This window comes from Schistocerca nitens, chromosome 1, assembly GCF_023898315.1.
Source record: "Schistocerca nitens isolate TAMUIC-IGC-003100 chromosome 1, iqSchNite1.1, whole genome shotgun sequence".
In the NCBI taxonomy this organism is placed as follows: domain Eukaryota; kingdom Metazoa; phylum Arthropoda; class Insecta; order Orthoptera; family Acrididae; genus Schistocerca; species Schistocerca nitens.
The window spans coordinates 1,164,895,056-1,164,915,561 of NC_064614.1; positions in this window are offsets into that span (position 1 = coordinate 1,164,895,056).

The following is a 20,506-nucleotide window of genomic DNA, read 5'->3' on the forward strand; positions in this document are numbered from 1 at the left end:
GCTACAGTGACTCTGCAGACAGCACTTACCGAGAAAGGATGGCAACTTCGGATCTAAAACGACATTGCCAGATAATTTCTGTTAGAGTGTAGGGTCGATGATTTGTCATCAGCCTAACGCACTATCTCACGTTGCACCCATTATTATGTTAATGTTAAATTACAAATGGAATTTCGATGGTATTACGAGTGTGCCAGTTTGAAATATTCCAACCCAGAAAACGGCAGAAGCACACTGTCTCCCATAGGGCGATTGTGTGACTATCACCCCCCCCCCCCATCTTTGCGTGTGTCATACGTCAAATGTCTAACAAAATAAGAATCTAACACCTCTTAGAATTTTAGCTTATTCCATATTTACGGCTAATACCAAGGGTAACACAGGTCCTCTTCTATTTACAGGTGATTCACTGAACAGAATCACGGATTCGTTTGCTCTAAATTACCAGTACACGCCTAAATTTACAAGTTGAAAGAGCGGCCATCGAGCGAAGATATTTTTTCGGTAAGTACTTTTATTTATGCATTTTCAACTCTTTACAGCAATATAAACTTTCTCTTTCACTCTGAGTGATACGAAATAAGTAAATGCCTGGGGATAAAATTAATGAAAAAAAGCAATGAAGTGATATGATATCAGTGGGAACTATTCAGAAATTTCGAAGCTGGAATTAAGTGAATGTGTTATGTCAACTGAGTCTGCCTAGTAGGCTCGATCGGATGGCCTCATGGATAAGGTAGCTAATTGCGAAATACAGAAAAGAGTTGGAGTCCCAGCCTGGAAAAAATTCTCATATGGCCTCATGTAGAACGCTCTGAGTTCTACTAATTCCGATTCTGCTATACATATGTGACCTCAGAAATAACAGATCACCTTATGCCAATTACTCAAGGGAATTTAAACAACTTCCTGCACGAAAATGAAGAGAGCATCGAAATAACAACTGTCAAGATTATCTTTCTATTCTACTGCAAGGAAGTATTTTTTTCCCTTTTCTAGGGAGGCAATGCTTACAAATTTCTAATGTTAATTCTAAAATGACTGTAGTGCTCAATCTTTTTTTCTGAATTAGTATACTACCACTTCGTTGGTATTGCGCTGGTCAGTCCGAAGACTGCTTGATGCAACTCTCCATGCTACTTAGTGCTGTGTTAAGTCTTTTCACCTCTGCAAGCAAATATAACCTACATCCTCAAGAACCTCTCAACTGCAGTCAGGACTGTGTTCTCTCTACAACTTTTACCCTCTAAATCTCGCCCTATGGAGGTACCGACTTTTTCTCGGCTATTAGTTCCTCAGCATGTGCTCTACCACCCTATCTCTAGAAGCTAAATAGGTCTTCAAAGAATTTATTTAAGCAACGAACTGTTACTTCGTACTGGCATTGTACGAACATTCTCATCATACCGATCTGGCGCTGATACTGTCAAAGTATGCTCATAGTACACACTTCGACAAGGCTTTGATGCATTTTACAAATCACGATGCACTAATAGAGCTATTCATGTTACTCGACAGAGGTCATGTCTTAAGAAATGGGCTACAAATCACTGAAGATCACATACTTTCAGTTTCGACTTTTACTTGGTATAGGCACATTGCACTCCGAGAATTTAACATTTCAGCCAGTGGCTAACATTTCCATAAAACTCATCAGAACGTCTCATACCTTGGAGCACCAAAACTGTTCATTATAAGCCTTCCACGAACTTTCAGATGGTATCCTCCGCAGGAACACGCCATATCAGAACACCCCGTTTCCCTCAACTATTTAACCGAGTGTTGTGCTGCTATTGCTTTCCCTATCTCTGTCGTAAGGTTTCCTCACAACTAAAATTAACATAAAATAGCCGCTGTGGTTCTAATGAAATACACTCGTTTTCCTATAGTAATTTTCACAGGTACATCTGTGCTAACACGAACAGTTACATTTATACCACTCAATCGAGATTAGTGTATGTGGTCACGAGTGTATCGTGTTTCAATATCTCAACCCCGACAGCTTGCCGTACTCGCAAATGGTGCCCATTATATGAGACTGTTGGCAGGTTACTGTGTTACTTGGAATTTCTCTCACGTAATCCACACATATATTTCGTATACTTGAGAGCACGAAATATGTGGCTTGATTCTTCTTGGAAAGTGCCTTCACTAATTCAATACTGTTAGCTTCGGCTTGATGCATGACAACGCTCTTGTGGTGTCTGCCACTGCAGTCAGAAGTTCATCTAGATAACAGTCTCTTGTTGACCAAATGAACCCATGAGCTAACGTGCAGTTATTCTTTGAATCGTCCTAGACTCTCTTTTTAAAACTCTATGGTATGGCTACTTAGGCTTCCCAGGAATTGATGGCACGTGGGTTTTGAAAGCTGCTTCCTGTGTGGGTGCACCACATTTTCTTTGAATTTTCCAGTCTGGCATATGCGATTCTTGACAGTAGTTTTAAGTATATCCAGGCAGATACTCCTTGGTATTTGCACGATTAAAACGATCTGACGGTAATAATTTGTACGGAGACTGTGGGTGCAATACTCCTCTCCGTAACAAAGCCATAAGACTAATGTATAAATCTGTCATTTAAGAACTCCTTTCCTCTAAAGATGAGCAAATGTGCCTGACTGCTTGAATAATTTGTATTCTGAACTAATTGTATTCATCCATTTTTTGTTCTCTCCGCAGGTGCGCTCTGGCCGCGAAAATCCAAATTCTTTGTATACATCGACATCTATACTCTGCAAAGTACTTGGTCGACGTTACTTCTCCTTGCATCAAGAGGACCAGTTCTTTGCGGGACACACAAGTTGGCCAGTGAGGGCGACGCCATTGCCGCGTTGCTCCTCAAGTGAGTACAGCTACCAGTTCATATTTTAACCTTTTCTCAACACTGCACTGGAAAACTCTAACCTCGCTCTTGCGAGTTTCATTACAAGCGCTAGTCGCTTAATTATACCGATTTGATCCTCGATAAATGTAGATCACGTGTGTGTATTTATACAGATAAACATACACACATTGTGTATCTACAGATCAGTGTGCTTTTATAAACTGATCTGTAGTGTTGTACACTAGTTATCATACACGTTGGAGACGGTTCGTGTAACTTCTTGTGTATAACTCGCAGAGATAAATTCTTCTCTGCCGGCCTCTGCGGCCGAGCAGTTCTAGGCGCTTCAGTCTGCAACCGCACGACCGCTACGGTCGCAGATTCGAATTCTGCCTCGGGCATGGATGTGTGTGATGTCCTTGGGTTAGTTAAGTTTAAGTAGATGTAAGTTATAATAGACTGATGACTGCACTGGAATGAAATAAGTGATGAGCAGGAGAACGAGTATAGAAAAACGCATTGCAGAGATACGATGTCAGTGAATGCCGAAGCTGCAATTTGTGGCCCATTGGAACCCAAACCAGGCTTTCTTACATCTCGCGAGCAGTGGCAAAGTAAACCACGGTCATAAAATAAATCCGTTCGTCAGAGGTACTGTTATCACACTCCCGATGAGATAACGTCTTGTTGTAGTGGTCAGATTACGTAGGTTGACCCAAAAGTGATAATTAAAGACTGAGTCAGAAAATGAATAGAGTATCCAAATCAGGATTGTGAAGCCTAGTTGTCCATAGTATTATGGAAAACAGTTCGTTTCTTCTTCTATAGATGTGAGATTTTCATATTTTATAATGTCAATGGTAAAACTGATTCTGAAAGTAGGTTTCCTCGGTATGTTTACGCTTACCTTCAAGAGTCTGCCAGTTCAGTTTTTGCAATATCCCTGTGACGCTCTTCGTTGTTATTGTGGTCGTCGATCTGAAGACTGGTTTGATGCAGCTCTCTATGCTACTTTATGCTGTGCAAGCCTCTTCATCTTTGCAAGTAAATACAACGTAAATGCTAAAGAGCTTCTTAACTGTAGCCAAGACGTGGTTCCCTCTACAACTTTTAATCTCTGCATCTCCCCCCATAGCCGAACTGACTACTACTGAGGTATCAATACCTCAGTATGTGTCCTACCAACCCACCTCTGCTGTTGGTCAAGCGAAGGAGATCTTCAAACAGTTTATTTAAGCGATGGGCTAGTATTTTTTTATTGGCATTGTACGAGAATTTTCACGATACCGATCTGGCACTCATACTGTCAAGTTAGAGTATCACGTTAAGCGCGGCGGCATCCAATGCACACTGTACACACTCCGAGAGGATGTCTGATGCCATTTAGAAATCACGATGCACTAAGTGGGCTATTCATCCTAGTCGATGCAGGTTATATTTTAAACAGTAGGTTAGGAATCACAGAAGATAATATTCTTTCAGTCCAGGTTTTTATTTGGTATGGCAAAAGAGTAACGTATCTAATCCTCATCTAAAAGTATGTTCTTTGGAGGCAAGTTTCACGCCAAGAGTTTAACTCCTGCCAGCAAACTGGACAACATTTTCGTAAAACCCACGGAAACGTCTCGTTCCTTCGAGCTTCCCAATTGTTCCACATAAGTCTTCCATAGACTTTCAGGTAGCAACTTATCTTTGTCCTCCGGAGGAATATCTCATAAATCAGTTCCTGAAGTATTTCCGTTTCCCGTAACTGTTTAACAATATTGCGTGCCACGCTTGTTGTCCCTATCCATTTCGTAAGTTTTAATTCAAGCACACAAATAAAATGAGTATGAAAACACGTTTGTGGGTTTTGTGACTTAGACTCGCTTTCCTACCCTAGTTTTTTGCATCTGCACTAACACGAACAGTTACATTTATGCCGCTCTATCGAAATTACTATCTATGACCATGAGCAGAATATGTACTAATATATCGTCCCCGACAACTTTCTCCACTCGCAAATGGCGCAAGAGAAATGCCGGTGGTGGTAGGGCTCTGTGCAACACTGAATTTCTGTCATATTATCTATACTGAGTGATTCCGTGATGATGTTAGAAGCCTTTAAGGATGATGGAGAAGGATAAATATTTCAATTTGAGGTAAAGGATCGTCGTCCGGAGACGACAGAGTCGTTAGTTATAAGGGAAAATCGTTCTGATACCTCTATCAGTGGAATGCACCTAGCGGTACTCTTGTTGCTGAAACTGTAGTGTAGACAACTTTCAGAGGCAGTACTATGGCCCGCAACAGGAAAAAAATGACTAGTAAACATGGGCTCTAAAATGCATACCTCAAGAGCTACGACCACTTGTTCACCTTCAACACGTCTGTTCTACTGGAAACACTTTGGTTTCCATTTTTTATTTTTTTATTTTTTTATGTTTATTTCATTTTTTTATTTTATTTATTTATTTATTTATTTTTTGATGAGAGAGTTTGGACCAAAAGAAGAAGAAAGTCCATTAAATATGGGCCATGAAAAGCGTACCTTAAAAGCTATGAGCACGTAATCAGTAGAAGAACGTCATTCGTATCAAATTACTTTTCATGTTTCACTTTTTTCCCTCTGTTTTTGTTTCCATTGTGGATTGTTTTGTGTCCCAGCACAGTAAGCCTATTTGTGAAGTCTATCTGTAAAAGGTCTACGATACCCCAGTATTTTATAGTATTTAGCAATATTATTTCACACTTTCTGGGCGATACTTGTACTTTATTGGTGTTACTTGCCTAACATGATAATATTGGAAATGCTATAAAAGCAACAGATTATACCTTTAGACTCCAGAATGTACGAGTAACTAATGCGCGTATCAATAAACTTGACAAAAGTTGACACACATTATACATTCCTAGGTGGGATTACTTATAAAATTAAGGAAAACGTCTCAGATTATGTAAATAATTCACAATTAAAAACAACTGCTAATAATAGTTTATACAGAGAGTGTATGCATAACGTTGTGTTCATAGCAAATACCCCAAAATGTATGAATAAAATAAGAAAAAAATGTTAAAAACGCAAATTAATTTACCATGTGAGAACTCCCTTCCTTCAAAGATGACCAAACATGACTAACTGCTGACCATTTTGTGGTAGTTGTAAGAAAAATCTTATCAATCTTTTTTCCTCCGTAGGTGCGCTCTGGCCGCGAAAATCAAAATACTTCGTCTACATCTACATCTATACTCTGCAAAGTAATTGGTCGACGTACTTCTTGTTGTATGAAGACGGCCAGTTCTTCCAGGGACTGAAGGAGCTGAACGGAGACAGCGGCGACATTGCTGCGTTGTTCAAGTGAGTACGGTTACCGATTCATATTTTAGCCTATTTTCATAACTGCACATGAATATTCTAACCTCGCTCTTAAAAATCTCGCTGCACGCGCTAGCCGTCTAATTCTACTCCACATATGTATACATCACTGTGTGATTTTCTAACCTGCTGTTTTCTATTGTTCATTGGTTGTCACAGATGTAGGGGGTGGTTCGTGTCGTTGCTTATGTATAATGCTCACTGATTAATTCCTCTCTGCATGCACCGACCAGGCTAGCCTACAGTCCTTCAGCTTTACATGGTTCTGTCATTAAAATTAGGAAGCATTAAGATAGCAGTTTATTTAAGGTGCTGACAGGACAATTTGGAATCGTATATACCTTTTTCTGACAATAGTCAGTGTAAATAACGTTTGAATACTCGGTAACTTTGACGGCGAAACACGTCTGAAAGTAACTAACTGAGGTAATCAATACACTGACCAAAAATTTCAAATTCAGTTTTACACATTGTAACACCTCCGTTTATTTATCCTGACCTCTTCAGATCGAATAGCAGCCCAATATTTATTATTAATATGACCGTGTACCTAATGGGGCTGGTAATCGGAATTGACTGCTACAGAAGTTGTTACTTTCCAGTTCGTCCTGTTCAACTGTAATAATGAAATGTCTGGTAACAAGAAAAACAACAACACAGTTTCTTTAAATACGAACCTATATTCTTCTCAAAAACACAAAAAAGGAGACAACCACTGCCTTCGTCATACATATCTGATTACGGCTAATCTCAGCACAGGCTTCTTCATTTTCCATTATCGTCACACGCTAATCCATCACTGCATCCAGCACTGCAATCCAACACTGCAATCCAAGGTGATGCCGGCGCGGTAGACGCGAAACCAAATATCGGCCCTAGAAATGTCACTGATCACTTTCGTAATAATACTTCTTCACCTTCCCGGTATTATTCTAGTACAAAGGGGTCTAACCACGGCGATGGCGACACTCGTCTCCGTTAAAGCCTTGTATTTCAACAAAGACCTCCACACATCTCTACCCGCAACATGACACTCGCTCAACTCCACACTCGCTCTCGCAACACGACACAATTGATTGTTCACCCTATCGACCTGTGCCGAGTGCAAATTTATAGTAAGGGCCTACGGACCCCTTACAACATTCTTCAAGCAAAGCACAAGAGAGAAATAGCAATACACGTACTACGTCAATTAAACGACTGTCATAGATAATCCTCCATATGTCGCGAGCAAAATGTATTATCTATCTTATAAAGCTTTCGGACAGTGGCTTTCTTTGTCACATAGTCCATAACATCCGATCTTTCGCGAGAACTCGAGCGTGTACATGGTGATCCTCCCTCTATTATACACTCTTTCTAAGTATTCGGACATCTGTTAGTGGTCATTAATATGGGATTTGTACTCCTTTTTGCCTTTATGAATGCCTGAACTCTGCTGAGGAGTCTTTCAGAGAGATGTGTGAATGTCTGTGGAGGAATGGCAGCCCTTTTTTGCTCAAGAGCAGACGTCAGAGAAGGTCCTGATGGTGGACTATGGAATCTGAAGTGGAGTCGACTGTCTAACCCATTCTAAAGGTGTTCCATTGGGCACAAATATGGACTCTGAATCGGCCAGCACATTTCAGGATACTTACTGTCCACAATCCACTGCCTCACAGATGCTGCTTTATGACAGGACTTACGGTCGTGCCGATAAAGTCATCGTTACCGAAACCTTCCTTGACGCAAAGCTCTGAAACATGTATCATTCTGCATGTTGCGGTTTCTTCATCGCAATAATGATATAACACCCGAACATCGAAAACATTCCAGGTGTTTTCCAATCCCACATCCTTCGATAGGATTGTTACTACTCCAAACAACTCGTTTTCAGTCATCCACTGTTCAGTCGCGTCGCCCTTAACACGACCGAGAGCGTTGCTTGCCAGACTACATATATATTTGGCTTTTTAAGGAGCTGCTCGACCACTGTAGCCCAATCTTTCTAAGTACCTACGCAAAGTTACTGTGAAAACTGGACTACTGCTAGCACTTGGTAACTCACGAGCGATTCATTCCGCTGTTTTCACGCGATTCTTTTTTAGAACCGCCTCCCGCAATGCTCCACAGTCCCTGCCCACCGGTGCAAGAAGTCTTCCTGGTCCTGGGTTAGCCCTGTTTCTCCTTTCGCGTCTCCACTTCACTATGACGTCGCCAGCAGTCAACTAGGGCAGCTTTAGAAGAACTGAAATGTCCCTGATGGAGCTTTTAGTCATTTGACATCCAGTGACTAGTCCACGTTCCAAGTTACTGAGCTGTTCTGACCGACCTAGTCTGCTGTTACTGCACCCCTACCGACAAATTAATATTCATCGCCTCGTTTTATGCTGGCGGGTTCTCGTAGTGAAATCTTGTTGTAACTTCGGCGTTACATAAGAATGTCCTGATACTTTTGGTAGGATACTGTAATCATTGTTCTTTGTAGTGAGGTCTAAAGAGACGTACATGCGTGGAACGTGTGTTTCTGTACTCCATAGCTGGTATCTTTTGGATTTTCGTTGCTTGTCTGTTGCTGATGTCGTCGCCCTTGAACTTGTATCATCTTCTGAATTGTGGCTCAGCACTCTGGTTACACATTTCGTACAAAACAAAAACAGAGTTTAATTCCATCAGCTTGAAGTTCATTAGAGACTATTGTTTTTTAATTCCCGCAATTGTTAACGACCTCTGCGATGCACGTATTTTTGACTACAGTGGTTATGCTACCTTATTCTTTCCTCACTTTGTCTGAATATGTCAGGATTTCTTGCAACACAACCTTTCATCTGACTACCAACTTGCCCCACCAATAGCTACTTACAATGCAACATATAATCTGCGTAATCTTATTTACGTTGCCACGCTCAGTTAATATAACATTACTTTTCTGCGCAGGTTTAAACAAACACCCGAGTTGAAAGGAGACGCAAGTTCTGACGGAAAACTGCATCCCGGCCCAACCTACACCACCTGCAGCTGAGAATCATCACACTGATGGTGTTTCGAGCAAATCGCCAAACAAGAAGACAATTCACCGTGGCAGCCAGCTTGTACGAAACAGAAGAATATGTAATTAATAGAGCTTGAAATAAGTTGCATAAAATAAACCTGTCTTGTTGTTAATAGCCCAAACTTTGTATGTCATATGGTACCTATCCCGCATTTATTTCTGTATAACTTTATTTGTTATTGACTGTCAGAGATGAGCGACAATCTGTTCATATTATGGGATGTGGGAGGGTAGAATAAAGAATCTTCCTCAATCTGCTTATAATTGCTGTCTCCAATCATTCGATATCTGTTACTGGTTTATATTTTATCATCGGTAATCTGCTGCAGTCTTGGTCTCCTAGCCTTTAATATCAATTTATGGTGATAACTGCGAATTACTGACAGTGCTGTTCCGTATCGTATACTACTTTCTCTATTGAGAAACCATCGTACACATGTATTACAATTCAATCCTGAAAATAGTAAAGACCTATTGCCAAAAATGTGTGACTTATTTACCACATTATGTCTCTGGACTACACACGTTATCCCATCATCAAGTTCTTTAAATCAAGGAAGCCCAAGTCATATCTGTTGTGAAGAAATACGTGCATATTGGTGCCTAATGTAGTACTACATTAACGACAGGCACAAAATATGACAGGAAGATAACGGTTGAACGTCCTGTGAGCGACAGGATCCTTAGCGACTCCTCAGATACTTAGATTTAGAAAGTATGAGGTAGGAACTCAGCTTTGCACTTTCAAAGAATCTGTCCCAGCATTTGCCTCAAATGATTTAGGGAAATCACAGAAAAGTAATATCTCGATGGCCTGACGAGAATTTGAACCACTGTCTCCTAGTTTGCGAATTAAGTGCCGTACCCGCTAACATGAGACGGTGTTAAAATGCCAGCATTATCACCGACATATTCTCAGTAAGCACTGCGCCCCATGGAACGGGCAGTTTATAAGGGTTTACTTATAAATTGTTACTACTCACAATCGTAACATGTTATGATTAAACAACGGACGTGGACGACATACTCTGTGAACACTCAGAACCACAAGAGCTACGATCGATAAAGTCCCTTGTCTTTGTGTGAAACGCATACTGAACACGTATCAAGCTTACGCTTTACGGTTACACGAAAGAACCTTACACATATACATCTGGGTGTGGGGAGATGTCAGCTGTTGCAAACCAATAATTCTGCTAAAATAATGCCTGATGAAAAAATTAAATGTTGCCAACTTTATAAAAGCACTGAATTTGAATGTGTGTAATATTCAGAAATAACGACTAATTAATAAATTAACGCAAAGGCGATCAAGTTTTAGACAGAGGTATGCTACGTAACTAGATAGAACGATCGTAAATGGTGAGGAGGTAAAAGTTGTGGAGGTTAGAAGCTGCTCATTAGCCAAATGATTTTAAAAGTTTTAAAAAATATTAAAAATTCTACAAGATGGTAGAAAAAAATGAGTGTTTCACACAACGGGAAGACAGAAACTCTTCTGCATAAGTTAAAAGATAAAAAGCTGATGTGTTGACTGATTAAAATAGATACAGAGATGACTGAAGTTATGAGTGGATGTTGACTGCCGGGGATTGGGGTATCATGGAAGTTCAAGATGGAGTAGGGTAAGCGGATCCAGAAGGAAAGGTGGAGTGTGTGGCGTTCTAGGACCTGTAGGGCGTGATAAAAAGAGGGAGGAGAGGAAGTCTATGCCGCAGTTGCATAGCAGAGGATGTGTCGCATCAGGGATTTATAGATGTGGAAGAATGTGGAAGGATGCAATCCTCATATTCAGCTGGTTAGTAGCTTTAGTAATTTTAGTCTATTGTCGGGTTTCTGTTGAGTAGTTTCCTAGATGAAGCTTCCAGGTTAGTGTTTAAGTTCTAGTCCGAGGTATTTTACTATGATTGTTAACTGTATAGAGTGATCGTAAATGGTAACCCTATAAGTTATGGGGGTAAAAGCTGCAGTGTTTCGGCCTGTAATTATTGCCTGAGTTTAGATAGGTTTGATTTTGAGAAGCCATTGGTGTAAGGTCTCCACTATTCTTTTCTGTACGAAATGTATCCCAAATTTATCTCCCACTCAATAAAATATCTACGTATTGCCAAAACTATGTACCCACTAACTGTTATCCAACTAAAACTCGTTTGCTGACCTTTGACTAAACAGAACCTAATCTGAACTGAACTGTAATTGGTTTGAATACAACTTGTCTTTATATTAAATGCACAACTGAAGTAAAAAACTTACCTGGTTCGAATCAAAATTTCCACTTACCTCGCGTCTTGACAACATTGTTACAGATTTCTCGAGTCCAACAGCAAACAGCAAGCAGGCAGCAGCAAAGCTAGATTTTCAACTGTTGCACGCCACACGTGGTAATGCATTATGATAAACAGTGACGTGGGGAGAGTAACTAACTACAACTATTCCTGTGAAACGATATTCCAAGACAACGATTTTACAATAAAGCGTGCACTCAAAAATAGAATAAAACTTCGTGTGAACTTTAGACATAATTTTGATCTGAACTATAATATGCTAAACAAAGTGAACAAAGATTTAAAAAGTGTACAACGTTACCAGATTAGTTCTATGAAAACCAAACAATTAATCCGTTGATATCTTAATACATGATTCAAGGAAGTGGGGTGGTCTTTCTATCAGGTCTGAGCAAGTTAACTAGCTGACAATAATCATTCCGACAAATTAGCTGTGCAGTACTGCAACCTATAATATAATAAAATAATGGAATATACGATAATAAAATGCGTGGCTTTTTAAAATGTATTGAATTAATGAGATTAATTTTTCGGCATGAATAACAAGCATAATAAGCTGAGCTATGCCTGGAAATAATTTCGCATTAGTTCATATTATTTTGCAGGGCGAAGTAGTATCTTTCTCCGCTGTAGATTTGTGCTTACCATTCAGTATAATGCTACGTTTGGTCGCCGTGTTCACCTTTGAAGTTATAAAATAAATAAAAATAAAATGGAATAAAATATTAATGATTAATTATTCTGTATGTATGATGATTGGTTGTAATTGGTATTTGCTTATCTGGAACGTGGACGTTTAATTATTCGGTATCAGACGCTTGACGATGGCTATTTGGAAAAGGCAATGTAACTCGTAGTTGACCGTGAAAGCAAACTGAAATAATCGGACTTCGTAATTAAATCGTTTCCAAAGACTGCTGCGGTAGGTACGGACTCATGATCTAATCTCAATATTACAATGATTTGCCAGCCATGCCAATACGTCGTACAGAGGTGATTGTCTACTAAACATAAAAAAGTTACACAGTTAGTTAAATCAGATATATTCAATGAAATAGCCTACAGTTCATAATCCTACTTACTTTTATAAATATAAATTCATTACAGAATCGAGTGCCTAGTGTGGTTGCAACTCGCAGTATTCTTCTATAACATGAAAATATGGCGGTGTGCCAGACAATAAAATAAAATACGTGCTTCTCGCACCACTTCTACCCGAGCTCTCTCCTCTCTTAATCAAACATAAGAGTAACGTAATTATTCTTTTGTCTTTATCAGCGACACAGCGCTGCAGTTGTGTGCCATAGGCTTTATTTATTAGTCACTGATTATTTATTTAATTAATATTTCGCGTTTCCGCGGATACTCACGCTCGGCATGCAAATGTGCCTTTATATTGCCCCCTGAATTGCGAGGCGAAAGGACGCACCTGCAGGCGAGCAATTCACCTAAAGGCACAAGAAAATCTAAGTTATCTACAACTATTCACATGACTTACATTACACACATTATACACATTATATACAAAATTTGAATGACGCGGGTGCGCCGTAAAAGTTCTTATGTTGGCAGATAGAGTGCGCGCATGCGCAGAAGCGTCTGTGTGACTCCGGCAGTGCCGTTATATCATACAGTTAGATCACGCGGCACAGTAATGCAGTTCATATTGTTCGTGTGCGCGCGTATCTTAGTCGTTGCACAAAGAAAATATTCAACCAAGATTACATATGAAGACTACATTCTATAACAGGTAACTTAGTTTTAAATTTACAATATTTGTTATATCACAATACAACTCAGATTGTTGAATGTTCTTAGTTACATAGTATTGTTTTGAAATACTTCAAAGAAAAATGTCCGTATGTTTCAGGTGCGTCGACCTATTCACATCGTGTCGTTATTACAGTTCATATTCATCTGATGCACAATAATTTTTTCACAGGTTAGTATCATCGTTGTATAACAACGTGATTAAAACATAAGCGTGTCCATTTCCATTTCCATTATAGTCGTTGTGATGCAGTTCGTTGTGACTAAAAAGGCATTGTTTATTACAGATCTGACGTGACCCGTTAGTAATTGGTCCACGTGCAGTTCGTTTTTTACATTCCGTGGAAGCTTGGTTGCAGAACCTCGGACGGCACATAGCTGGCGTGGATCCTTGGACAGTCCAGGTAAGAGTGTCCGTCACATTTCGAGAACATTTCATTCCCTGAAGTTCCAACCAAAATTCTTCCACCCGTCGTGTTGTTTTCTGGACAGGCACTTTGTGTCCGTTTAATCCAGTTAACATCTTGAAGTTAGGTACTGTAGTATTGTCACTAGACGATGCACGAATTATGCACTTCACATTTTCAGTTTTTTGCTGAATATAGCTCACCTAAATGTTCGTAGTTATTAATCAAAGAAATGGTTCATCGCGTTTACATAGGTACGATGCATAATGAATGTCATTAACAGTTTCTTTCACATAGGTTTCTGCGTAGTTGCAGAGTTAGTAATGTTCATTAAGGTCCGTGAACAATGGTTCACTATGCAATGTCCTTTTGGCACTCGTTTTGTTCAAATTTCTTTTACATAGTAACAGTTACATTGTACATCATTGAAAGAGAAGCAAAAAAAAATATAAGTAATCATACATACACACGTCACATATTTTCTTAGCATAAATATAATACAGTTGCACATAAACATGTTTTCATCATCATTACATAGCTATAAATTATCTCATTGTGTCACATTTGATTACATGAATTGCAGATATTTACGTCCTCTTTATCAGTTTTGCTGGGATTTTATCGATGTTTATTTTGTGATGTCATCTGAAATTAAGATAGGTTAGACACAACATTCATTACATCAGTAGGCAAGACCAGGCATTTTCACTACTCAATAAATATTCAAAATAGTAAGAGAGAAAATGTTTGATTCCTCGCGTTTTGTGCGTGTGTGTATAGTGTCTGTGTGGCCTTGAATGTCATTGTCAAGTACTAACTGAACCTTGTACCCTGTACAGTGTTTGTCATGCTTTAGAGTTCTCCTGTCCAAATCAATAAAAATTACACTGCCTCTATAATTTAAAATACATTTACCTTTGGAGAAGTCTATAATGCAGTCCTTCTCGCTCATAATATCTATTCCTAATATGCAATTTGTCACAAGGTTTTGTACAACCAGGAATGGCCATTGCACGGTTCCATTACCTATTTTAATGTTTACAAAAACTTGCTTCGTAACCCTACATGACTTATTACCTAGTGCAGTAGTTATTTTACAGTTTTGGGCAGGAAACTCAGGCACAGGTTCCAATTCACACATCTTTTTATAGAAATTAAAAGACAAAACGCTCACAGCTGCACCTGTATCTAGAATAATAGTAGTTGGAATCCCACCTACTACACCAGTGGTAGATGCTAAAACAATTTCATTTGTGTTTGAACGACATTGTGTACTGTCTTGTAAAAGTTGATCTGATATATTGTTATTGTGGTTGTATCTTATAAATAAAACAGGTAATTTTTGTTTAGAATTATTCGGCATATCATTATTCTGATGTTCAACTGTGGTGCCAAATAACTGATTAACATTGAAGTCGCCCCCCAAGAATTCCTCAGCCACGACCTGGGGCATAGAAGTGACTGTTTCTAGTTTGTTGGATTAGCATTTGTACTAGGTACTGACACAGATTGAGGTTGTGTGTCAGGTGTCATTTCTATTATATTCACATTCGGATATTGCCTATTGTGATCTCCAAACTTTTGCGGTTGTTGTTGCTGTTGCGCATTATAACTTACCTGTCGGTCATAAGGTATGCTCCAATTTTGTCCTGGTGGCTGCTGTGGTAAAGCAGTGTTTGAATGAAAGTACTGATCGTTACGAGTCCAGCCTTGACGCTGTCTTGGCTCGTAGTTTTTATTATTACTGTTTCTGTTTGTGTTTTTGTTGTTGCCTATGTATCTGTTGTTACCGTTGTAGTTATTACCGCGGTGCCTTTTGTATGGATTGCCGCATGAAGTGTTATTACTGTTGTAACTATTGTTTGTATTGGAATACGCGTGTTGATTTTGATTTCCGTATTGAGACGGCATGTGAGTTTGCTGTTTTTGTTGTACCGCGTATCCAACTGTGGGCGCGCCAGAATTGAGTTGGCAAGCCTGCATGTTTTGCATTCCACTAGTGTAAACATTGTGGCTGCTGTTTTGCCGCGCGAAGCGCTGATCTTCAAGTAACATGTCAACCGAATCTAAAGCTGTTAAAAAATAATCTGAATCGTCATCCGGGATATGTAGGAGTTTTTCTTTAATGTTGAAAGGCAATTTGGCCTTCAACGCACGGAGTATATCGCGTGTTGCGACTGGTTCGTCTAAAAAGTGTCCCATGTTCAAGTATTTTTCAAAATATCTGCGTAAGTTGCCATTTTTACTGTTAAAAGTTTCAGGTTCTAGAATTTGTCTTCTGAGTCGCTCCTGGACGGATTGCGACCAGAATTTGTTCAGAAAAGCACGCTCAAACTCACTGTACGTGGTACATACGTCAGCTTGACTGTATGCCCAGACAGCTGCATCGCTTTGGATGTAACCGACAATATATGAAACCTTTTTCCGGTCACTCCAAGTGCGTGGAAATGCGTTACTAAAAGATTTAAGAAAAATCACCGGATGAATGGTTCGTTTTTCTGGGATAAAAATCTGAAATTGCCTGTGTTTCATTAAGCTTTCTTCTTCCTTCGCATTGTGATATGGATTTGTTCCACTGTAATTACTGCAATGTTCAGCTGGCGAGTAATTACAATAATGTTGCTGTGGTTTACCATGATAATAGCTTGTGTTTGTGTTTGTACATCGTGGTATGTGTTGTAGTCGTGGTGTGTTTTGTTCTTGTGTTTGTCGTGTGCGGTATGTGTGTGTCATACTCGAATGTATATTGGTTCCTGAACTGTACATTTTGACTGATATTTTCGTTACATTCAGACTGTGGTCGATCGGTGAATTGTGTCATTGGTCCAGTGACGGATTGTACTGCGTCACTGATCAGCTGTTTGTTATTAGTAATGTATTGCGCTACGGAGTCGTGCACAATTGTTGGTAAATTTTCACGTAGGAATCTATCAAAATGTTTGTCTTTGTTCACTACCCAATCATGAAATTCTTTATTAATGTTTTGAAAATGAGCTGTAGCATCAGATTGTAAGATGTCAGTCAGGTGTTGTTCAACATTGTCAAATTTATTCTGTACGTCAGTAATTCGTTTTTCAAGGTTGTCGTGTACTGAAGGATATGTTTGAATTTGTTCAGTAAGAACTTCACACGTGACATTAAGATTTTTTACTTGTGTCTGTAAAAGTGCTACGTCAGTTGTAGTCTTTTCTTGTGTCGTATTAAGCTGGGAAAATTTAGTACTGAGTTCAGTCATCTGTTTGGTCAGTGTGGCGTCTATAAGTTCCACACGTTTACATAAAGTGTCATTACTCGTCTTGAGTGCTATGAGGTCAGATTTAATTTCGTCATTTTGTGTCTGTAAGGTTGCCATGTTTTCGGCGTTCTGTTTCATTATCATTTGTAACATGTCGGCAATTTTTACCGTTTGCAACGTCTGTGCCCGCGCCGCGTCATTAGACGTGACGTCATGCATTAACATGGGCTCTGACTGAGACTTTGAAATTTTTGTGGTGGACGGCCTATTGTCAAAATTTCCGTCAACACTTGCGTCAATGTTTGATAAATCGTCACTACCGGTTGCTGTCGTAAAGTCATTTTCTAACATTTGTCTCTCGTCCGAGTCGGATTGTGTCTGAATAGTACGTCTTTGCTGTTCCATTTTTGCGTATTGATTTCTAGTCATTACCATGCCACACGTGATTTATGTTTCAAGAAAATATTTGACACTGATTTTAAAATGAAATGCAGTTGAGCATGAGATTATTGGTAATGGCTGCTGGCCATGTTACATCATATCGTACAGAAGTCGGCCATATTGTACACTCGTGTATTGGTATTGTTGGATACGTTATTGTTTAGGAAAAAGTGCTAAGAATGAAATTTGTTACTGAAAACTGTTATGCGCGAAAGAAACACTACAGAATTTACTGAAAAGCTAATACACTGAATTATACGTCTGGTCAAGCCTGCCAATGCAAAGATGCTGCGTCTTACCTTATTTTGCTGGAAGCTTCATTGCGTCTTCCGGCAAAACTTTAGAATTGGAAAATATCTTCAGATTTTCATTATCTCTCATACATTCACGTCCAGGTCCAGAAAGTTGATTTTTGACATGAAACAAAAAGAACAATGTAACAAATGACAAAATAACAAGTCCGACACGCAGTCGCCAATATAAAATAAATAAAAATAAAATGGAATAAAATATTAATGATTAATTATTCTGTATGTATGATGATTGGTTGTAATTGGTATTTGCTTATCTGGAACGTGGACGTTTAATTATTCGGTATCAGACGCTTGACAATGGCTATTTGGAAAAGGCAATGTAACTCGTAGTTGACCGTGAAAGAAAACTTAAATAATCGGACTTCGTAATTAAATCGTTTCCAAAGACTGCTGCGGTAGGTACGGACTCATGATTTAATCTCAATATTACAATGATTTGCCAGCCATGCCAATACGTCGTACAGAGGTGATTGTCTACTAAACATAAAAAAGTTACACAGTTAGTTAAATCAGATATATTCAATGAAATAGCCTACAGTTCATAATCCTACTTACTTTTATAAATATAAATTCATTACAGAATCGAGTGCCTAGTGTGGTTGCAACTCGCAGTATTCTTCTATAACATGGAAATATGGCGGTGTGCCAGACAATAAAATAAAATATGTGCTTCTCGCACCACTTCTACCTGAGCTCTCCCCTTCTCTTAAACAAACATAAGAGTAACGTAATTATTCTTTTGTCTTTATCAGCGACACAGCGCTGCAGTTGTGTGCCATAGGCTTTATTTATTAGTCACTGATTATTTATTTAATTAATATTTCGCGTTTCCGCGGAAACTCACGCTCGGCATGCAAATGTGCCTTTATAAAGTCTTGACCGTGTTCCCATTAAGCTTATCGGATCTTCGTAATTTTCCAAAGTACACAGGTGGGCTTCAGTTCTTGTAATTATTGTACTATTTCAAATAACAACTCACATGACCTTTCTGTTAATAAAACAATACTGTATTTTTCTAAACGGCGCACATATGAAATACATACTCCTCACTTATTCATAGCGACCCCAAAATGGCGGTCTACAATTACTCGCTAAAAATGGCGTGCTTCTCACTCGTTCACTAGCTGAGCGCGAATCCTTCCTTCCTCCTACTGGTACCAGAAAAAATCCTCTGTTTTTTAACAACTGAAAGTCAAAAACATACATGACGGTAGGCATAGGCTCTAAGATGGGCTACCGCTTCATCATCTCTCTTTGCCTTTAAAGAAGACGAAAACATAAAGGAAATGCAAAAGGTTTATCACAAACGCCCCCCTACTGTATACTGTCGGAAATAAGTCTCTTTATTTAGGGAGACAGTATACAGTAGCCTTATTATCCTTGGGGCTCATAGTTCAATCACTTGGTGCACGTCAGTGGAGTTTTAATACCCTTATGCTACTACAAGTATATCTACAAAGCTCATTTTCTCGGCCATTACAAATTCATACATATAAATACATTCACATATACTTATATCACGTAATTACATTCACATATATTCATATTACATATCGCATGTCCATGGCGTGCTAACGTCGTAGTCTCTTATTTCTCCTTACATTTGTTAAGCAGTATTACCAGGGGGAAAATGTTACATTTCTTAAATTGTCCTTTCACTATATTTTAATAATTGTTTTTCTCCTTGGCTTTTGGTTCATTAGCCATTCTGAGAAGCTGTCCTTTCGGCACACGTTATCTCATGGTTCGCTGCACTTATGGCCAGCAGCAGCTCACTGTTTAACGCGCCCGATGCAGTGGCGCAAGCGCCACATGAGCAGCAGCACTGCCCGCGCACACACTGTAATGTCGCTCCAGGCTCATGAAGTCGGTGTCGTATATGCCCTCCAGTCCGGAGACTGGACACGACGGATTCAGCTCCAACGCTCAACCCGAAGAACACCATTACCTCATCTCGCGCCTGGGCGAGGTTTTCGGCCAGTGACATTGAAGGTAAGAGCCGCACTGCAGGATACGGAATTATCTTCCGTCGTGCATTATAGTTCAGCGGTTCTCACACCTCAACTCGTGGTTATACGGATTTCCTCGATATCTCCGTCGCACACGCATCACACTCTCTGTATTCACTTTGCTAGACTGTAGCGTTTACTCATATTACGGCTGAGCCGTTATTTTCAATATTATTAGGCCTTAACATTTTTGGCTGGGCTCTGAGCACTATGGGACTCAACTGCTGAGGTCATTAGTCCCCTAGAACTTAGAACTAGTTAAACCTAACTAACCTAAGGACATCACAAACATCCATGCCCGAGGCAGGATTCGAACCTGCGACCGTAGCGGTCCTGCGGTTACAGACTGCAGCGCCTTTAACCGCACGGCCACTTCGGCCGGCCCTTAACATTTTTGTATCACTTCACACGTGCGAGTATTTTACTCGTCCGTCGCGTTGCACTTCACATACATACATAAGTTGTTGTTCTTCAAGTATAAAATCTCACATAAAATTGATAATAGTGCATACATAGACATAAACATTGACAATAATAGAGTTGACACATAAATTTACAATTCTCATTTCATATACGGACTCCATGACATGCACCCTCTTACAGACTAATACGTAAATCAGGAGGTATCTTTCATTTATTCTGAATATTGGCATTTTCTATTCTTGTCTTGCAAGACCGACCTCCTGCGCGTTCTTACGTCCACAACTACACATAGAAAAGAAGAAAAGAGTACATAAATACATTTTACATAGACATCGACATTAACAATAATATAGTTGGCAATTAATGGTCCAATTCACATTCACATTTCGTATATGGACTCTATGTTAAGC